Genomic DNA, 14,071 nt, shown 5'->3' with positions numbered 1-14,071 from the left:
TCTCCTAATGAAGTATGGACGTGTGTGAAAAGTAATGGTTTTGAGGGGAGACCTGTATGCAGAACCTTCTTGCTCAGCTCCCCAGCCCTGCCACTTCTCTGATCAGCCACTGGGGACTTCGATCACTCTGGCTAAAATCAAACTGTTTTTCTCGCTCCAGTAGCTGAATGTTACAGCCTACAATGAATAACCTTCCTTGAACCGCTTTTCACAAACAGATAGTAAAGGCTGGATAGAGTGAATGACCTGGTTAAGAGACAACAAGAGTCTCCTGAAAGACTCCGTGAAGCTCAAAGCAGCAAGGGAAGAGTTGAGAGGTGTCTGAACGATAAAGTGCAAGGGGAAAAGGAATACTCAAACCATGAAAAGTGCAGATGTGCAGATCATCTGAATCAAAGTTGACTTTCAAAGTGATAAGTGTCAGACCCCATCCATGTAGTTGCCTCTGTCAAATGCAGTTGTCTGGAATTCCCTTTCTAGTCAATGCAGGGGAATAAGTGGTCTTAACAGACATTTGATTTCAGTACCACAGGGGAACACAACTGCTCCAGGGAATCTCCAGCAGCACCAGCCTCTCTATGTGATCAAATTGAATCCAACCCCTACAGCAGATTTTAGACATAAGTCAGAACATTCTCATAGAATGACAAAAATTATCCCTTCTAAAACTTCTGGCCATTTTTAACATTATGAAATACATTTTAATTCTTCTTATTTGGCAGCACTATGTTGGTGCACAACATTGACCATGGCAATGAAGTAAGGCTGGAAGCAGATTCCTAGATAAAGTTCTCAGGAGGATTTGTGTTAAGGGCACCTTTGCTCTTTTCTGGCCTATCACTTCTATCTTAAGCAGCACAGTGCATGAAACCCTGCTGAGGAACTGAAGAACAGCAAGCCTGCTTCGGTGCCTCCAGGAGGAAGACTGTCTTCTGCCACAGACTGTCCTCCATCCCACTTCTACCCAAAGAGCAGCCCACAGCAGTTATCGTGGAGCTGAGGCTCACCCTCATCTCAGCCTGTGCTCAGACTTTGTGCTCTTTCATCCCACAGGACTTTGATCCTGTCTTGCCAAACGCCAAACCCTCAAAGCAAGCCCCAACCCCAGGCAATCCCATAGTTCTGCCCAGGGCACACACTTACCAGGGCAGGGACAGAGAAAAGAGCTCTCCAGTTGCCCCTTTCAGACATTTCTCAGGCTTCACCTTGTTGGTGAAGGTTGACTGAATCCAAGCAGGGCTGCACTTGCTAGAATCCCAGTCCCATTCAGCCGTTAGCCCACATTTTCCTTCTTCATTATTTACTCTTACTGAAGCAGGAGCAGGGAGATTTGGCTTTCCTCAAACCATCCTTAGTGTGCTGGACAATATTTGTGACTTCCTCCTTTGCAGCCTCTTCCCTTTTCCACATGCTGCCTTATTGACTTGAAGACCACATGCCAGTTCCCTGTTTAGTCAAGCTGGGCTCCAGAGATGTTTCCTAATTTTACCAACTGTTTGTATGGAGCATTCTTCTTCTTGACAAATGCTTACTTAATGGCTGCCTTTCCTGAGGTCCTCCACCTTCCATAGCTTCTTGCCTTTGTCCATCCTATGGAAGAGCTCCCTGCATCCAGGCTGTCCATTCTGCTTGGCATTCTCAGCAAGTCTGCTGATGATATGAAACTGGGAGCAGTAGCTGATACCCCAGAGGGCTGCACTGCCATCTAGAGGTACCTGGACAGACTGGACAACTGGGTGGTGAAAAGCCTCATGAAATTCAACAAGGCCAAGTGCAAGGTCCTGCACTGAGGGAGAAATAACCCGCAGACACTAGTACAGGCTGGGGACTGACCTTCTGGAGAGCAGCTCTGCAGGGAAGGCCCTGGGTGTCATGGTAGACTGCAAGTTGACCATGAGGCAGCAGTGTGCCCTCTTGGGGAGGGGAGCTAGAAGGGTTTGAGAGTTCAGAGACCAGACCACAGAGCTTGGAGTGATGTGCCTCCTATTTTTGCAGCATTCTGCATGTAGGTGGGACAGTTCTGCATGTAGGTGGGACAATTTTCCCTACAGCCAGGGCTGGAATGTCTTTGTTTGGGTACAGGACAGGAACGCAGGATGCTCTGGGGCACTTGCCCAGCAAGCACTGCAATGGGGCATGCTTTTCCTGCAGGTGCCCTACTGTATCTGCTAGAGACATGTGGTTGTGCTGGACACCCCAGGCATCTGAAAAGGCCCTGCTAGATTTTTCTATGCCATCAAATCAAGTATCTGCATTGAATTACCAGAGACGCTGCTTAATACTAGCATCTTTCTATGCCTCATCTTCATAGTAAATGGGGCTCCTGTTGTATTTAGCATCTGGGCTCATTTCACATGGGCAATGCAATTCTCCTGAGGCCCCCACCCTGATGCTCTGGGATGATGCAGGTCTCCGAGGAGCTGCATCAGAGAAAGTGGGCCCTGGCACATGCCCTGGACCTCCTCAGTCTTTCCAACTGTCCTCAGGTGTTTATGTGGGAGCAACTGATTCCCATTCTCCATCTACAGTGACTGCAATTGCAGCCTAGACAAGGAGCTCTCTTGCAGACCTCTATGTTGTGCTCACTTCAGTTGTGGCAAGGGGAATCACTTGACCTGCCTGTGGAGTTTGCAGGATTTTTCTGAATCTCACTTCATGCCAGGGACTTCTAGACCAGCATGAGATGGGCAGAGTGACTCATCCCCTGAACCTACTGTGAGGGTGACAGAGCACCGGAACAGGCTGCCCAGAGAGGTTGTGGAGTCTCCTTCTCTGGAGATCTTCAAAGCCTGCCTGGATGCCACCCTGTGCCACGTGCTCTAGGTGTCCCTGCTGGAGCAAGGGGGTTGAACTTGATGATCTCTAGAGATCCCTTCCAACCTTCAGCATTCTGTGATTCTGTGAAGAGATGAGCATCAGAGGTTCCACAGAGCACATTTCCATTTCTCATAGGTAGTCATGCTCATCTGAATCAAAGCTGTCTTTCCAAAAGTTCAGCTTAATCAGGCTTGCAGAGATATGTGAGGGATTGGTGAAAGAGTGTATAAGAAGAGGCAGATTCCCCCTGCTGCCATGTCTGACCCTATCCGTGCAGCCCACAGCAGTTATCGTGGAGCTGAGGCTCACCCTCATCTCAACCTGTGCTCAGACTTTGTGCTCTTTCATCCCACAGGACTTTGATCCTGTCTTGCCAAACGCCAAACCCTCAAACCAAGCCCCAACCCCAGGCAATCCCATAGTTCTGCCCAGGGCACACACTTGCCAGGGCAGGGACAGAGAAAAGAGCTCTCCACTTGCCCCTTTCAGACATTTCTCAGGCTTCACCTTGTTGGTGAAGGTTGACTGAATCCAAGCAGGGCTGCACTTGCTAGAATCCCAGTCCCATTCAGCCGTTAGCCCACATTTTCCTTCTTCATTATTTACTCTTACTGAAGCAGGAGCAGGGAGATTTGGCTTTCCTCAAACCATCCTTAGTGTGCTGGACAATATTTGTGACTTCCTCCTTTGCAGCCTCTTCCCTTTTCCACATGCTGCCTTATTGACTTGAAGACCACATGCCAGTTCCCTGTTTAGTCAAGCTGGGCTCCAGAGATGTTTCCTAATTTTACCAACTGTTTGTATGGAGCATTCTTCTTCTTGACAAATGCTTACTTAATGGCTGCCTTTCCTGAGGTCCTCCACCTTCCATAGCTTCTTGCCTTTGTCCATCCTATGGAAGAACTCCCTGCATCCAGGCTGTCCATTTTGCTTGGCATTCTCAGCAAGTCTGCTGATGATATGAAACTGGGAGCAGTAGCTGATACCCCAGAGGGCTGCACTGCCATCTAGAGGGACCTGGACAGACTGGACAACTGGGCGGTGAAAAGCCTCATGCAATTCAACAAGGCCAAGTGCAAGGTCCTGCACTGAGGGAGAAATAACCCGCAGACACTAGTACAGGCTGGGGACTGACCTTCTGGAGAGCAGCTCTGCAGGGAAGGCCCTGGGTGTCATGGTAGACTGCAAGTTGACCATGAGGCAGCAGTGTGCCCTCTTGGCCAAGAAGACCAATGTGATCCTGGGGTGCATTAAGAAGAGCAACTCCAGCAGGTCGAGGGAGGTGATCCTGCCCCTCTACTCCCACGTGACCCACGTCCTGTCCCACGTGCTCTAGGTGACCTTGTGTGTGCAAGGGGGTTGGACTAGACGACCTCTAGAGGTCCCTCCCAACCTTAAGCATTCTATGATTCTATGATTTCCCCCTGCTCATCTTCCCTGGTGGCCTCTCGTCAAGAATTCCATGCCGCCCTTGAAGGAATGTAGCCATTCAAATGACCTCACCACATCTCCCTTCTTCTAACTACATGGCACTCCTGTGGCAACTTGTGAATCTCTCATTGCACCTGGCTGCATCCCAGGCTACACAGGAGGCTTTTCCATGTGCCTCCCACACCTGGCCGTGGTCTCCCTCTTGGTCAGTACTGGCACCTTTGCTGACCTGAAGTCCCTTCCATCTCCTCCTCAGCTCTAGATCTGGCCCTGGCCGCTTTGTGCTTGGTGGTGCCTGCATCTACAGCGTGAGGAAAGGAGCTCAAGGATGCACAGAGGAAATGGGTTTACTTGGGGATATTCCAACAGTGATAAGCAGCACACCACTCTTCGAAAGTGATTTCATAGCTGTTTGACGTGGTTTGGCTGTTCTATTTTGGATAAGCCTGTTTGTACACAAATATCTAAATTCATCAGAAAGAGGACTGGATTCAGATGCTACTTGTGGGTGCCCAGGCCCCTGGAGATGGTGAGTGCTCAGGAGGGATCTGCAGAGGACAGTCCCACTCACTACAGAGCTGGGACAGATGCCCATGCTGCTGGAAGGGGCTATGGAGCCACCATGGAGCACAGGAGACATCCAGGGGCAGAACATGCCTGGAGTGGGGGTGAGTGCTGTGCTGGGAGAGGGGCTGCCCAGAGGGGCTGCAGAAATGATTCATGTATTCAAGACATGGAAAATATGGGGGTAATCACAGAGATTTCCTCTACAGTCCAATGGAGAGAGCAGTGGACACTAAAAGGCAAGGGCAGATAAATATTTTTTCACAGCAGATTCAGAAACTTCCAGAAGATTTCTACTCTTTCATCACTGGAAGACATTGAAAACAGTCATTTATCTTTGCAGGCAGGGCTCAAGTGTCTGAGCACCAGCACCCAGAGGGACTTGGAGATGTCCCAGTGTCTCCGAGTGACTGTGACCTGCGTGGGCCTGAGAGCTCTCGCAGGGACCTGTGGGAGACCAGAGCCCTTCAGAGCGGCAGATGGAGGATGGGCACAGGGGACCACGGCACCTGGAATGGCACCAGCTGTTCAGGACTCTGCCTTTCATGAGCCTTTTCACGAAAAAAAATATCATGCTGAACTCTAGGGTGCTAAAAAAGATCAATGAATAACAGTGGGAAGTAAAACAAAGCATTTCCTTGCTTTAATTCTTTCTCTTAATTTCTTTACAGTTTTTTTTAAGACATTTTCTAAAATTTCTGTTACAATCAGGCCTATAGCACTAAATAGGAGGTTTCCTTGTCCCACTCACAGCCCAGCACTCAGAAAAGCCCCCCTGCCCACATCTGTCCCTGCACAGAGCATGTCACACTCAGAGGTGTTGTCCTCTCCTGACCGATGCGGAAAATTGGGGGACCAGCTTCAAGGAAATGCACTCTTTTCACGTGGCTGACTTTGCCCAAAAGAAATCTACCCAGTTAAAGCAAAGGCCAGGGCCAGGAAGAAATGAGCCCTCCCCAGAAGAGCTCCTAGCTCTTCCCTTATCACAGATCCCCTTCGACACCATCCTTGTGCTCTCCGTGTTGGAGCCATCCCTGCTGCCTGCCTCTCCCTTCAGCCCCACTGCTCACCTCGCTCCCACTCTCCTGCAAGCCTGAGAGCCCGTCTGTGGGCTGGGGGCAGGCGTTCGCCTGCTGCTCCTTGTCCATGTTCAGGATCCTCTCGTGGGGACCTGACAGTGGCACCAAGGGGAGCTGCTCCCTCCCGATGGAGCTGCTGTCCCCAGAGTGGGGATCCTGGACATTTGCCCCCCAGAATGACATGGTCACCATGGGGACCACCCCCTCACAATGGCCTTATGGGCATGAAGCCACTGCCATCACAAAGCCCTGATGGTTTCTATGGGGAGCCTATCATCATGCTCTAGTGCAGACCATGGAGATCTATCATGATGTCTTAATGGAGACCCCATCGCGACGTCTTTGTGAAGACTATGGGGATCCCACCACAATGTCCTGGTGGAGACCATGGAGACCCCATTACAAAGCCCTGGGGGAGACCATGCAGACCCCATAACCATGTCGTGGTGGAGACGATGAGGACCACGTCACGATGCCCTGGTGGATACCTCATCTTGGTAGAGACAATGGAGACCCCATCTTGATGCCTTTGTGGGAACTATGGACCCCTCATGATGCCCTGGTGGAGACCATGGAGAGAGACCCCATCACAGTGTTTTGAGGAATCTCATCAGTGAGGAATCTCTCAGTGTTTTGGCAATCTCATCATGGTGCTTTGGTGGAGATCCACAGCAGAGATCTACACAAGGCCACTGCTCTTGCTCTGCCTACCAATACTCATCCCTAGAAACCTGACTGAATCTCTGTCCATCCCTAAGCAGAGCTCCCTGCATCCCACTGCTCTCTCCAGGGTTTCCTTTGTCTACATCTCCTGCACATTTCCCTGCCATCCCAGGCCATCAATTCCTCACTCTTGCTGCAGTCTTCTTCTGCCCGGACTCACTCCCTAGTTAAGGCTGTCCTCACCAGCTCAGCCAGCTGGTTGGTGCCCATCAGTTCGGGAGATGGGAACAGTCTCCTTCCAAATGAAATGTGATAACTTGCAGCCTTGCTGCCTTGCTGTGGCCTAAGCTCCAGGTCCTCCTCCAGTTCCTGCCAAAAAAAAAAAAAAAAAAAAAAAAAAAAAGCTGGAGGGGGAGGGAAGGGGGGGAGGGGAAAAAAAGTCCTTTGCTTTTCGTCCTCTCCATTTTCCGCTTGTAATAAGCTGGTATGAGGGTACAATAAAGCAATATGAATTAGGGTGTCTGAAATGCAGAATTAAACCATGAATCTTTAGGACATGTTTCTCCTTCTAGCATCAGTACATGCCCAGATGTGGACAGAGCTGGACAGACTGAACAGCTGGGTGGTGAAAAACCTCATGAAATTCAACAAGGCCAAGTGCAAGGTCCTGCAGCTGGGGAGGAATAACCCCAGACACCAGTACAGGCTGGGGACCGACCTTCTGGAGGGAAGCTCTGCAGAGAAGGACCTGGGCATCGTGGTAGACAACACGTCGACCAGGAGGCAGCAGTTGCCCTCTTGGCCAGGAAGGCCAATGGGATCCTGGGGTGCATTAAGAAGAGCATCTCCAGCAGGTCGAGGGAGGGGATCCTGCCCCTCTACTCAGCCCTAGTGAGGCCACATCTGGAGTACTGTGTCCAGTTCTGGGCTCCACAGTACAAGAGGGATGTGGAGCTGCTGGAGAGAGTCCAGCGCAGGGCTACGAGTATGATCAGGTGCCTGGAACATCTGCCCTATGAGGAAAGGCTGAGGGAGCTGGGCCTGTTCAGCCTGGAGAAGAGAAAGCTGAGAGGGGACCTGGTCACTGTATATAAATACCTCAAGGGAGGCAGGGAGGAGGATGGTGCTGGCCTCTTTTCACTGGTGGCCACCGTCAGAACTGGAGGTAATGGCCACAAACTGAAGCACCAAAAGATCCACATGAACTTAAGAAAAAATTTCTTAACAGTGAGGGTGCCAGAGCACTGGAACAGGCTGCCCAGAGAGGTTGTGGAGTCTCCTTCTCTGGAGATCTTCAAAATCCGCTTGGACGCAGCCCTGTGCCACGTACTCTAGGTGACCCTGCACGTGCAGGGGGGTTGGACTAGATGACCTCTAGAGGTCCCTTCCAACCTTAAGCATTCTATCATTCTATGATTCTATGATTCTATGATTCCATGATTCTAAGCACCAGAAGATCCTTTTCCCACTCTGGCCCATGGACAGCACCAGCAGCCCCTTTGCTGGCCCCCTGAGACCATGAAGCACGGTTAAGGAGATAAGGAAGGGATCCTAGGCACCCAAGGGCCATGCCAGTGCCGTAGGGACCATGGGTGTGCGTGTGCAGGGGTTGTAGGTGGGCACAGAGGCCACTTGTGACTATCACAGCTGCCTAGCCTGCGGGACAGGGCAGGATGGCAGATTTCTTGAAGCAATCTCTGGGAAAGCAAAGGTGCTACTGCAGAAGTCCCTAGGCCTGGGTAGCCAGCGGTCCATCCACACTGAGGACCTCTTTAGCCCAGTCCCTGTTCATATCATCTGGAGGAGTGAGCAGAAATTCAGGAGAGGAGAGCTAGAAGGGTGGGAGAGTTCAGAGACCAGAGCACAGAGCTCAGTGTGATGTGTCTCCTATTTTTGCAGCACGCTGCGTGCAGGCGGGATGGATTTTCCCTACAGTCAGTGTTAGAATTCATTTAATAGCGTAGAGGCAGGTAACCCAGCATAACCTGGGGCACTTGCCCAGCAAGCACTGCAGTGGGACATGGTTTTCCTACAGGTACCCTCCTATATCTGTTCCTGTCCCCACTGCTAACGCTTTCCTGTTTTCTTTCTGTAGAGAGAACTCTGTGGACAGTTCTTGTGTGAAATCCTTCAGACCCTCAAGCTCTCCTGCTCACACTCCTACCTCAGCCATGTTAGGCATCTTATTATTAGTGCCAGTTTGATGTTTGATTGTTTCATTTTCACAGTGTTATCCTACGAGCAGATCTTTGCTGTTGTGCTGAGAGCAGGGCCAGCACAAAGCCTTTTCCATGTGCCTCCCACACCTTCCCACTGTCTGCCTTTCTCTTTAGCACTGGCATGTTTGCCTACCTGAGGTCCCCTATGTCTCCTCTCCTGCTCTGGATCTGGTAGTGGCTGTTCTGTACACGGTGGTGCCTCCAACAGCGAAGCCCCCTCATCTATGGCACGAGGAACAAGGCACTCAAGGAGGCTGAGGAAAATAATTTCATGGATATTTTTCAGCCTGGGGAAATTGTCATTGCTCTCTAAAAAATGACTCCCTCAGCATCCCATACCAATGCTGAACATTCTTGAACATGCTTCTTCACTATTTTTTAAATATTTATATTATATTTTTAATATTTTTTCACTTCATTTTTTATTAACAGTAGTAGTATTTTATATCCTGTTGCTACCCAAACTGTTGCATATCTTCCACCTTAACTGAGACTTCTCTCTTGCATCTGGTGTCCACACTCCAGAAACCTCACGGCCTGTTTACACTCTGGTCTTTGCCTTTCCAGTGAATGTTAGGGGGATTCAAGAGCCTTCCAACCTGTTCTGCCAGTAAGAACCAGGGCCTATGATCCACAGACTTTGTCATGTTGCTTAAAGATGTCATCCACACCATCAGCCTGACTGCATGGTCTGTAGCTCCCAGCATGATGTCACCCTTCATCTGATGCTCACCCACAAGCACATACCCAAACCTTGTCCATGCCATGGAAGCACTTTGTACATCCGAGCTGCCCCTCCACACAAAGGACCTGCCCCCTCCTCCTCTTTCCTCACAACCTCCCCTGAAGAGCTTTTACCCCAGCAGTGCAGGCCTCCAGTCGTGTGAGTGGTGATAATGCATCTCAGTTATTGCAATGGTGTTGAGGTCCTGTGACAGCTTGTGCTTCTGTCTCCATGCCAGGCTACAGGCATTTGCATATATTTGGGCTGCAAAATATCAGGATGTGGCACAGAAGTCAGATTGGTCCTGGTGAAACCTGTTACCAAGAGCCAAGGACACTGTGTGCAATGGCCCCACTTGAGAGCAGAGCCATGCTGGCATGGAGAACAGGGCTCAATGCAATGGTGAGAGGAGGTTCCCACTAAGAGAGTCAAGGCTGCAGTGCCCAAGACCAGGGAGAAACAGAGCTGGGCTGTGAGGGAACGACAGGAGAGGGTTTTGTTGCTGGAGCTGATTTGCAGCACCTTGGGGCCTGGGACAGAGGTGAGCCCATGTCCAGGCAGGAGAAGGTGCCCCTGAAGATGTCCTTGGGCTTGAGCCAACTGTGATCCACCAATCCTGGGGTCATCATTAGCCCCATCATATTTTCCAGGGTGCAAAGAGGTTGTGTGGGAACAAAGCGAGAAGCTTTTAGGAGAGCAGAGACCAGTGCAGACCCCTTGGTGTGAGGTGCCTCTCCCACTTATGAAGCACGCTCAGCTGTAGGAGGGATTGGACATGGTTTAGCATAGATCCCAGGCTGTGCCTCCTAGAGGAGACATCTGGTTATGCTGGACAAGCCAGACATCTATCTTGGCCCTGCAGCCTATTTCTATGTCACTGAATTGAATGTCTGCACTGAATTATATGATCTTTTTGCACTGTAATGATCCACCAGAGTCTCTACATTATACTGCACTGTATTATGGTGCTCACATAGTTCCCCTTTCTTGCCTCTTTCTGGATGTCCTGCCTATTAGGGGCTTCATAACTAGGGCCTTCCAGAGTGGGACACTTCCAACTTTCATAGATAGTCACCCTCTGATGAAACAGATGGCAATTTTGGAATCCTTTTTTCTTCATTCATTAGGAAAGGACAACAAGTGCGATTCTTTGAGGTTACTTCATGCACATTTCCCAGAAGGAGGGGACACAAGGGACAGAGAAATTGGTGAGTTCAGCTGGGCCTCTGCTCCTGAGCGGGGCCAGGCTCCTGGGACGGAGGCAGCTCGTGGCAGCCTGGCAGCACTGCCCAGAGACAGCCGAGTGCAGGAGCAGCTCCTGTGCCAAGAGCAGCAGGGCTGCGGGCACTGCCTGCTGCTGCGGACAGCAGAGGAGAGAAGGCAGCGAGAGGGGAACGGCAGTGTGGAGCGGGAGCAGAGCTCATTGTGAGGGAAATCTTCACAGCCCTTGAAACAGTGAGTCTCTGTCTGTAGGGCAATGCTGCTGAGGTTCCTGGAGGGCTCTTCTGAACTCAGTGCATATAATCATGGATTGGGATTTTAATGGTCTCTCTCCTGGAGTAAACAGGACATAGCAGGAGGAGGAGATGCTTCAGAGCAGAGATTCCCTTCCACACGCTCACAGCGACAGGGCATCCTGCTACCTTTTCTTAGGGAAGATGGGCGGGGGTATGAAGCCTTGGTCTGCACCCAGCTCTGCACGGGCTGCGATTGAGAGCAGCATCCCCCAGGCCCAGGGTGCTGTGTGCCCGGGACAGTGACTCTGCAGCCTGCGAGGGGCAGCACTGCCCAGGGTGCTCCCCACAGCGCTGCGGGGAAGCGCTGCGTGGGGAGACAGACACCCGTGAGGGCAGGTTCATTCTGCTGCTAAGAGGCTGCTGCAGAGTGAAGTCTGCTCACAGCTCCAGCTCATACACAGGGCATGTGCGAGGGGTCCTTTACAGGAGCAAGATCAGAAGGGCCACTTGAAAGGGAAGGAGCTTTCCTTCCCCTCTCTGCTCTTTCAGCCTCCTTAATATTGCAGGGGGAATGAAGGAACAAGTTTTCTGTTTTGGCAGGGAACGGGGAATCCCAGATCTTCATGCGTAGAGATTAATAGGTCTGTGAGAAGACTCAGCAAGCTGCTTCATGCCCACCTTAGCCTACAGGTAGCATCCATATCATCTTTGTGGACTCATAGGACCCCATGTGACCAGCTCCTTAGGATCTGCAACTGCAGAACTGCCCCTGGACATGGCCCAGGGGTTTCTGTAGGGCAGAACTGAGCACACAGAGGGTGATACGATACAGGATCTGTGAGCAATGGCAGGGACAGGACACTGGGATAGAGGAAGAGCTGGTGGCAGGGACAGCTGCAGGCAGCAGAGATGGGCAGGGAAGGGGCAGGAGGTGCAGGTCAGGAGCCGCCTCCTCTGCAGCCAGACCTGCCGCAGCGGAGAGGGGCAGCTCTCCTGCCACAGGCCCATTGCCTGCTGCCCCACCAAAGGGCTAAGAGGGACTGCCCTGCGATGTCCCCCTCGGAGAGGTGACATACCCAGACGGTAAAGTGAAAGTTTTCCAGAAGGCCTCTCTGTCCCTCTCCTTGCCTCCCTTGGGAGCACATTTATGGTGTTGCTCCTTGTTTCCCCTCCCATCCATACTTTTCCTGTTCTTGCCCTCAGCTTTCTGCAGCTGGATGTTTTCAGCTGCAGTTCAGACACTGATGCTACAAGTTGTTGAACAGAGGGGTCTGCATGGGAGTGAGATTTCCCAAGCCACCTTTTGTCCTGTGGAGCTCCCGGAAATGCAGCCAGTGAGCCCAGGCATTGCACTGGCTCTCCCTTAAGGAGAGCCCATCTTCAGTGCTAACGCTCCTTTGGCTGTTTCCCTGTGGTGTCCCACCAGGCTGCCACCTGCCCTCCAGAAAGGCTCTGCTGTCTCATGGCCTATCTGTGATATCTGAGCGATGTGTGAGGAAGCTGCCGAGATGCTGAGGATATGGAGGTGGTGGTGGGAGGCTGTCCATGAGCAGCTGAAATGAGCCCTGTGTGTCTTTGGCTAGAAGGAGATTGTGGAGACCTCCTTTAGGTGTGTGGAGAAAAGGCGAGAAATTTGGAGATGGGCACTTTGAAACTGCACAGCTCTGCTCTCAGAAGAGCCTGGTCTCCTTTGAGGGCAGCATAATAAAGACAATGATCCCCTAGCTCAAGGAGACATGAGTACAGGACAGATGGGAAGAAGACTAATAGATAAACAAGATAAACTGCACTAAGATACTCTTACTAAAGGGAGATAATGGAGGACAGTGTCGGACAACTGAATAACTAGAGGGCTTTCATCTTCAAAAATTTATCTTAACTTCTCTATATCTTCTATTCTTCAGACAGTCCCACATGACTGGAGGGAGCTAATGTCCAACAGCAGCTCCCTCAACGAGTTCCTCCTCCTGGCATTTGCAGACACACGGGAGCTGCAGCTCTTGCACTTCTCGCTCTTCCTGGCCATCTACCTGGCTGCCTTCCTGGCCAATGGCCTCATCATCACAGCCGTAGCCTGCGACCACCGCCTCCACACCCCCATGTACTTCTTCCTCCTCAACCTCTCCCTCCTTGACCTGGGCTCCATCTCCACGACTGTTCCCAAATCCATGCACAATTCCCTGTGGAACACCAGGGCCATTTCCTATTCGGAATGTGCTGCCCAGATATTTTTCATGGCCTTCTTGTTTGGAGGAGAGGTTTTGGTCCTCACAGTCATGGCCTATGACCGCTATGTTGCCATCTGCAGACCCCTGCACTATGGGACACTTATGGACAGCAGAGTTTGTGTCAGAATGGCAGCAGCTGCCTGGGCATCTAATTTTCTCAATGCTCTCCTGCACACTGGGACCACATTTTCCCTACCCCTCTGCCAAGGCAATGTGGTGGAGCAGTTCTTCTGTGAGATCCCCCAGATCCTCAAGCTCTCCTGCTCACACTCCTACCTCAGGGAAGTTGGGCTTCTTGTTGTTAGTACCTCTTTAGTCTTTGTGTGTTTTGTTTTCATTGTGGTGTCCTACGTGCAGATCTTCAGAGCTGTGCTGAGGATCCCCTCTGAGCAGGGCCAGCACAAAGCCTTTTCCATGTGCCTCCCGCACCTGGCCGTGGTCTCCCTGTTTGTCATTACTGTATTGTTTGCCTACCTGAAGCCCCCCTCCATCTCCTCCCCACTTCTAGATATGGTTGTGTCCATTCTGTACTCTGTGATGCCTCCAGCCCTGAATCCCCTCATCTACAGCATGAGGAACAAGGAGCTCAAGGAGGCACTGAAGAAACTCATCCAGCGGCTACAAGGTCAGTGGTAAAAACTGTTTCATTCACTCACCAGGATATCTGGCATCGAGAATGTATTTTATCCATTTCTTTCTTTTTTACTTCTCTTTTACATCCATCATAAAATACTAAATAATAAAATAAAGGCTAAGGGAGACCTCCCCCCAGCCTCCCACAGCTGGATTCCAGATTAACATTTCCATAATAAAAGGGGATCTGCCCTATGACGGTCCTGAATATGACCTCTCTTTAGAAACTGGAATCAAAATATATGCCCAAGGGTGT

This window comes from Tinamus guttatus, unplaced genomic scaffold, assembly GCF_059628265.1.
Source record: "Tinamus guttatus ecotype Peru unplaced genomic scaffold, ASM5962826v1 Tinamus_guttatus_pri_ptg000387l, whole genome shotgun sequence".
In the NCBI taxonomy this organism is placed as follows: Eukaryota; Metazoa; Chordata; class Aves; order Tinamiformes; family Tinamidae; genus Tinamus; species Tinamus guttatus.
This window is presented reverse-complemented; position numbering follows the sequence as displayed.